This window comes from Glycine max, chromosome 5 (genome assembly GCF_000004515.6).
Source record: "Glycine max cultivar Williams 82 chromosome 5, Glycine_max_v4.0, whole genome shotgun sequence".
Taxonomy (NCBI): domain Eukaryota; kingdom Viridiplantae; phylum Streptophyta; class Magnoliopsida; order Fabales; family Fabaceae; genus Glycine; species Glycine max.
In genome coordinates, this window is record NC_038241.2 from 14370340 (window position 1) to 14378412 (window position 8073).

Here is an 8073-nt window from a genome sequence, read left to right on the forward strand (position 1 = left end):
ATGATGAACATTCATCTAAAAAGATGAACTCGCTTAGTGCAGCACGACTGGCTTAACGAGTTTGCCTGGAAATGCATACATTTAAGCACTTTTGATGAACTCGTTTAGTGCATCATCCGTGCTTAGCGAGTTCATCGTGTTTTCCAGAAAAAATGCAGAAAAGGAACTTTGTTTTCTTCTCTTTTTAGGCCTCTAAAAGGCACCTATCAAACATGCAAAACCATCAAATGTACCCACAAAGTACAATCCTTAACAAAGTCCTAATTTTTATCTGTTCTATTTACTAAATAATCCTAAAATTTAAATTGCTAACCTAATGTATTCTATCCTAAGGTTTCAACAAAAGAAAAAGCATAAATGACGTGAGGAACTTACTTGGATCAGAAGTGCTTCGTGAAGATTAACAGAAGATGCACAAATGCGATGCACAAATGCAATGCACAAATATTTGGGAGAGAGAGGTTGTAGGAGATGCATTTTAGAAAATATGAGTGAATGTGAGTGTAACTGTTATTACACTCACTTATCTGTTTTCAACCAACTCGTTTAGCGAGTGCGGACACTAAGCGGTACTGAGAGACGTTTGGTTTCTCAACACGCTCGCTTAGCGGGCCGTTTCGCTGAGCCCAAGCCCAAATTTTGAAATTTAATTTTTTTTATTGGGCTTAGTGCAAAAAGACGCACTCAGCGAGTTGTGCAGATGAAAATTCTTGCAACTCTCGCTAAGCCGGGCCCATGGCCGGCTTAGCTGATATACTTCATGCTACATATAGAGGGGTATGAGCTCAGTGCATAAGTGCGCGCTTAGCGGTTACTAGGCTGCAAAGAATAGGGCTTAGCATAAGGTGACTGCGTTTAGCCACTAAACATGACGTGCTTAGCGGATGGCTCTGGCTTAGCCCAATTTAGATCGAGCTGAATTTGGCTTAGCTCATCCATGATCATCTTAGTTGGCCCAAATATCTAAAGATGTAGGGGTTGATGCGCTCAGCGCCATTACGACGCGCTTAGCGCATTGAAGATATGCGCTCAGCCAAAGGTGCTGCGCTTAGCGAGAAAACTGTTTTTCATAAAAAAAATTATAATTTAAGATCAGTCCCCTTTTAAAAGAAACCCCTATATCTATCATTAAAAACAAGCTAATAAACCCCTTTTTCAATGATCACCAAGCAAATTCTAACTTATGTAACGCATGAAAACAGAATGAAAGAAATCAACACTGGGTTGCCTCCCAGGAAGCGCTCTTTTAATGTCATTAGCTTGACGCATATACCTCAATGGGCGATATCAAATTTAGTCCTCACCTTCAGGACCTCTTGTTCAACCTCCCTTACCTACAAGCAAACATTTTGTTATGGCACAGGCTTGTCTTCCACAAATAAATCAAAATCAATTCTCTGATCTTCAAAGCCCATTTCCAGTTTCTTTCTTCCCATATCAACTACACAACTTGCAGTTAACATAAATGGCCTTCCCAAAATTAAGGGAATGCCATTATCTTCACAGATATCCATTACAGCAAAGTCTGCTAGGAAGATAAAATGTTTTACTCTGACCAAAACATCTTCCATTACTCTGTATGATCTGGTAATGGAGCGGTCAGCCAACTGTAGAGTCATTATAGTGGGCATGATTTCCAACTCCCCCAGTCTTCTGCACATGGAGAGTGGCATTAGATTGATATTGGCTCCCAAGTCAATGAGAGCTTTTCCCATTGTGACTTCACCTATTGAGCAAAGATTGGTCACACTCCCAGGGTCTTTGTGCTTTGGTGGAAGAATTTTATGAATCACAACATTGCAATTACCCTCCACAACTATATTTTCCTAGTGAATGTACTTGTGCTTCCTTGTCAACATGTCTTTTAAAAACTTTGAGTAGAGTAGCATTTGTTGCAAAGCTTCTCCAAATGGCATAATTATTTCCAGTTTCTTGAAAATATCTAGGAATCGCGCCAGGTGGCGTTCTTTATCTTTCTTGGAAGGTACCAAAGGATATGGCACTTCCTTCCCCTCATCTGAAGCTGTTTCTTTATTTTTTTTTTCTCTTGCTTTTTCACTCTTACTCTTTTCTTCTTTATTTTTTTCAACTTTTTCTTTTTCTTCTTTTTCTTTTTGTTTTTCTCCCTCTATTTCTTTTTCATTGTCTTTTATTTCTTCCTTTCCAACAGTTATTGGTTTTTCTCTCCACTGACTCCTCTCATTTGTTACCACATTCTTCTTTTTAACAGTAGTGTCCTTCAAAGCAACTTGCTCTTTCAAAGCAACAACATCCTCATCCTCAGCTGCCACAGGCTTCCTACTTCTTATTACAACAACTTTACACTCTTCTTTGGGATTTTTCTCGGTATTTGCTCCAAAGCTACTGGATGACTTCTCAGCTAACTACTTAGCCAGTTGGCCCACCTGGATCTCAAGGATTTTCAGGGCTGACTCAGTACTCTTATGGTTGGACATGGTCACTTGCATAAACTAAGCTAGTGTCTCCTCCAGTTTGGTGGTTCTCTGAAAAAAAATTTGGTCCTTGTTGAAGTGGCCTGTTGGAAGGTCCACCCTGGTCCTTATTGAATTGATTTCCAAGGTGTGATCTCCATTGTCCTTGCTGATTGTAGGGACCTTGCTGGAATCCTGAAAATCCTCCTTGATTGTATCCTTGTCTCTGTTGATTTCTCATGTAATGAACTTCCTGAGTGTGTTCTTCAATGGGAATACAATGACCTAATTCATGAGCCTCACCATAAATGGTACAACCTATAACCTGCAAAACAGAAGAATGGGAAGGTTGACCAGTAGACAGTTTAGTTAAACTTACCAAGTGTTTCTGTTAAGATCTCAAGTTGCTTAGAAAAAAACTTATTTTGTGCCAACAAAGCATCTTGTGATGATAATTCCAACAAGCTTTTCTTGGTGGGTTGATGCACTCTATCTCGTAGAATGGCATGATCACTTGCAGACATATTCTCAATCAGTTCAGTTGCCTCTTCAGGGGTTTTCAGTTTTATCTTCCCTCCTGCTGAAGCATCTAACAACTGCTTGGTTTGTGATCTCAGCCCATCTATAAACATGTTCAATTGAATTGGCTCAGAGAATCCATGTGTGAGAGTCTTTCTCAACAAAAACTCATCAGGGAACTGGTGAAATGATGAAATAACAGCTTTCCCTTCTGCATTCTATGACTCAGGGAAGTATTTCTTCAAAAATTTCTCAACAACTTCCTCCCACGTCTTCAGATTGTTATCTTTGAATCTTCTCCTACCAAAGAAATGAAAATAAGATGAGTCTTATGCCCTCGTTTGACACTCCTGCAATCTTTACATCATTCCTGCAATCTTTACAATGTTACAAATCTCTATGTATGTTGCTAAGTGTGCATAGGGGTCCTCGTTTGGTAAACCATGAAATAGGTTCCCCTGTATCAGATGAATCAAAGAATGAGGGTAGTTTATATTATGTGCTTGGACTTTTGGCCTCGCAATACTTATAAAGAATTGCGGTACTGAACTACTGGAATAATCTTCAAGAGTAACCCTGTGTTGATGTTCTTCAGCCATGACAAAGGCTTCTGGTAGATCTGTAGCGGATTCCCTTGATGACGATGAATCAGATGAAGTAGAGTCAGAAGATTGAGCTTCTTCTTCTAGAATGGAAGCTACTGTCCTATCTTGCAACAATTTCCTTCTCCTCTTGGCTCTATTCCTTCTTAAAGTAGCTTCAATTTCCAAGTCTAGAGAAACTAAATTACCTGTAGGAGATCTATGCATACAAAATACTGACAGAAACAGCGGTTATCCAGTTCAAGAAGAAAACAAATATAGACACAACAAGTATTCACAAATAATCAAAGAATAATAAATAGACACTTAAGGAACTGAACTAAACTTTCCAAATAGAAAGAAGTCCCCGACAATGGCGCCAAAAACTTGTTCGATGGCTGGCAAGTGCACCAGATCGCGCAAGTAGTAGAAAACAGTAAGAACCGAGTATTGAACTCTCGGGGAACTTGTTTTACTTGGTAAAGCTGTGGTTCAGTAAATAAGCGTCTTGTTGTAAAAGGTTTGTGTGTAGTATGGACACATGTGTAAACTAACTAATCAAAGGTAAATAAAAAGGTGAGCAGTGGTGGGTGTGAAGGCAGATGGTCAACGTCTTAGTTTTCTTACTGGGCAACTAATGCTACTAAAGATGTTCTCTACATAACAGCGTTCATGTGTTCTATGTTGTCTCCTGGACTGCTAAACCCTGATTTCTCGTGCATGTTTAGCCTAATCCTAATCAAGTGTCGTCCTCAGATCCCTCTTGTTGGACTAAACTTGACCAGAATTGCATTAAGACATACATACCAACAACTAGGTTACCGTACCTTGATCCCTCGTGAAAATACGATAAACTAGCCCCGTCCTATCAAGTTCTAAGGATCAAACCATTTCCCAATGTTGAATGACCCTAACTAAGCATACATCTACGTGATCAAGGCAAAAGCATACTAAAATGAAGGACTGATAGCACAGAGAACAGATGCAACATCATTAGATAGATATAAGAGTATTTACATCAAGTATCACGTAGGAAGAACCAACTGAGGATTTAGCTCTCCATAGCTGGGAAGCTTCTCTTACAAAGATGAAAAAGAGAAAATGAAAGATTAGGAAGTACAAGTGGTGAGGATGTCTCCGTCACCTCTAGAAACCTCACAATCACTCAAACTCTCATCCAATACTCCACAAGATAACTTCCTCTTCAATCTCTACTGTCCCTCAGGATCTTCACACCAGAAGTTTTCTCCGCCACTCAGCCACTCAGATGAATGCTTCCAAGAACAGAGAAAACGCCAAAAATTGAGAACTCCCTTCTATTTCTGATTTCAGGCTTTAAATAGTGTTGCATACTTTTGGTTGTTAGCTCAACCACATTCCGGTTTGCTCAGCCGAATTAAGTGACATTTGGCTTAGCGTGCCTCTTCTTTGCTCAGCCTGGAGGTGCAAGCGGTGCACTTAGCGAGTTTAACTCTCACTTAGCGCACCTGTACAAGTCATCTTCTTCCAGTTTCTTCTATGCGCTTAGCCAATCCAGAGGAGGATGGCTCAGCGAACTGCAAAAATCAAACTTCACCAAACTTGCTTATTTTACCTGAAATTGAAATGGAAAGGTTATTAAATACACAAAATTGGGATACTAAGTACTTATTACCTAAATTTATAAAAAGTACTTACAATACTACAAAAAGAACTATAAATGGAAGGAGTCGAATACAATTTACACAGTTTTTTTTTACACAAAAGTTAGTCGTATTAACCGACTAACATTCTTTATCTAACAATGTTCATGTGTTCTATGTTGTCTCCTGGACTACTAAACCCCAATGTCTCGTGCATGTTTAGCCTAATCCTAATCCAGCATCGTCCTCAGATCCCTCTTGTTGGACTAAACTTAATCAGAACCGCTATTAAGACATAACATAACAAAAACTAAGCTACTGCACCCCGATGTCTTGTGAAAATACGATAAGCTAGCCCTGTCCTATCAAGTTCTAAGGATCAAACCATTTCCCAATGTTGAGTGACCCTAACTAAGCATGCAAGTGCGTGATTAAGGCAAAGGAACACTAGAATTAAGTGCTGATAGCATAGTGAACACATAAAACATCATTAGATAGATATGAAAGTATTTACATCAAGTACCCCATAGGAAGAACCAATTGAGGATTTAGCTCTCCATAGAAGGGAAGCTTCCTTTACAACTATGAGAAGAGAAGATGAAAGATAGAAGAAATACAAGTAGTGGGGATGTCTCCTCCACCTCTAGAAACCTCACAATCTCTCAAAATCTCATCCAAAGTTTTGCAAGATGGCTTCCTCTTCAAGCTCAGTTCTCTCTCAGTTGCTCCATAACCGAAAACTCCCAAAAAACTCAACTCCCCCTTTCAGAAATCGTGATTTCAGCTTAAATAGGCACTCCTGTCGGTGGACGTGCGCTTAGCGGAAGATGAGCTCGCTTAGCGCACGTAAGTGACTTTTGGCTTAGCGCCAGACACACTCGCTCAGCCTAAAGGTGAAGACGGTGCGCTTAGCGAGTTGGTCTTCGCTCAGCACCTCTATACAGCTCAACCTTCTTCCAAAATTGTCCATGCACTTAGCCATCAGATTGGGCGCTTAGCGAATGATGCACTTAGCCAGAAGATAAGTGGCTTAACGAGTTCATGAAATCTGCACTTCACCAATTTTGCTTGTTTTACCTGAAATTGAAGTGGAATGATCATTAAATACACAGAACTGTGATACAAGGTGCCTATTACCTAAATTATCAAAAAGTAATTACAATATTACAAAAAGAACCATAAATGGGAGGAGTCATATACAATTTACAAGTTTTTTACACAAAAGTTAGTCGTATTGACCGACTAACAACAACTCTCGCACCTACCGAGGTTACCACCCTCGACACCGGACAACTCTTGTCCACGCTTGAGGGCTCGACAAACTCGCAACCCTTCTACTTGTAAAGGCTATTACCCTTGACACCAGCCAATCTCCCTCAACACCAGACAATCTCTTTCGCCAACAAGTTGGCTCAAAGCTTGTGGGGCTTATGTACTGTCTAGGATCCACAAAATGTACGTGGCAAGCGACGTGGCACATCAATACACACGTCAATCTTCCATCTCAGCCCTGGCATAGGAACATGTACACATCGCCCTTAGCAGTCAGGCTATTGGGCCGACAAGTTAACTCTAATACCTCATTACTTGAATATTAATGATAGTGTTGCAACCTCCTTATCAAGTGGCAGGTACTTAATTATCTATAAGATACACATTACATATAAGCAACAACTTATCTACTAGCTATTGTCTACAAGCTAGCAATTATCTGCAAGGGTTGTTACACTACCGTAACAACCCCTACAAACAAGGACCCGAAGCTCCTACTTCACTCTATAAGTATCAGGTTCTATCTCACCATTTTCATATCTCATTCTCATCTAACTCAGGTACTTATTTGAGCGTCAGAGTCCTTTGTTTTGCAAGTCCCCCCTCGTGTTCTCCAAACAGAGGGTACCTTAAACCCTACCCATGAGATCGTGGAGCCCATCTTGGCCATGTCACCCCTAACGTCGATCAGTTGTAGATTTTGGTAAGTACAATTACATATCCACTCAAGTAACTCTCCTTCAAAAGCGTATTTCATCACAATAGCCAAATGTGTAAGGGTCAATATTACCTACCCTTGAAGAGAATGAGAATAAATTAAAATATCACAGGTAGGGATATATAGGTGAAAACATTGGATGTAGACAGAGTTTTGAGAACAAGTTGACGAACTTCGACACTGGCAAAGGCCACAATGCCATGGTGGTGACGACATTGTAGTGGTGCTCGTTGTCATTGTCGGTGTAGCTGTTGTGGGGGAGTGAGGGAGAAACAAGTGACAAGGATAAGTTGGGATCAAAGAAAGTGGAAGAGAGAGAGAGAGAGAGGAAAAAAAAAAAGCAAAGCTAGTTGTGTTAAGAGAAAATAAAACATTACAGACGAATTTTTTTACAGAAAATAAAATTAAACTTTAATAATTTTAGAAGAAAAAAAAATATTTTAACCTAAAATATTTAGTAATACTACTAGTGTACTGTTAAATAAAACAAAGTCCATGACAATGAGATTTAAATTTTAAAAATTTCGTTTGTGCCTTTAAATTACCGAAACTTAAATACTTTCACTTTTTAAGTTTAAAATTAATGTAAATAAATGAATATGGAATTATTTATTATTTAATATTTAAATTTAATTAACATGTTGAATCTATATTAATCAATATGAAGTATAAATACAATTGTACTATTGTTCAACATTAACTGATTCAAGATTATTTTGAGATGGATACCCTTAATAATCTATATAAAAAATAAATACAATTATATTATATCTAAAATCAAGGTATTCCCCAAAGAAATATATATCTAAAATCAACCTTGTCTTATGTAGTGCATATGGTTTTAGCTAAAATATGTTTTTTGTCCTTATAAATATCGAAAAGTTTAAAATTCATTCTTGCAAAGTTTTCGATATGTTTTTCATTCTCAT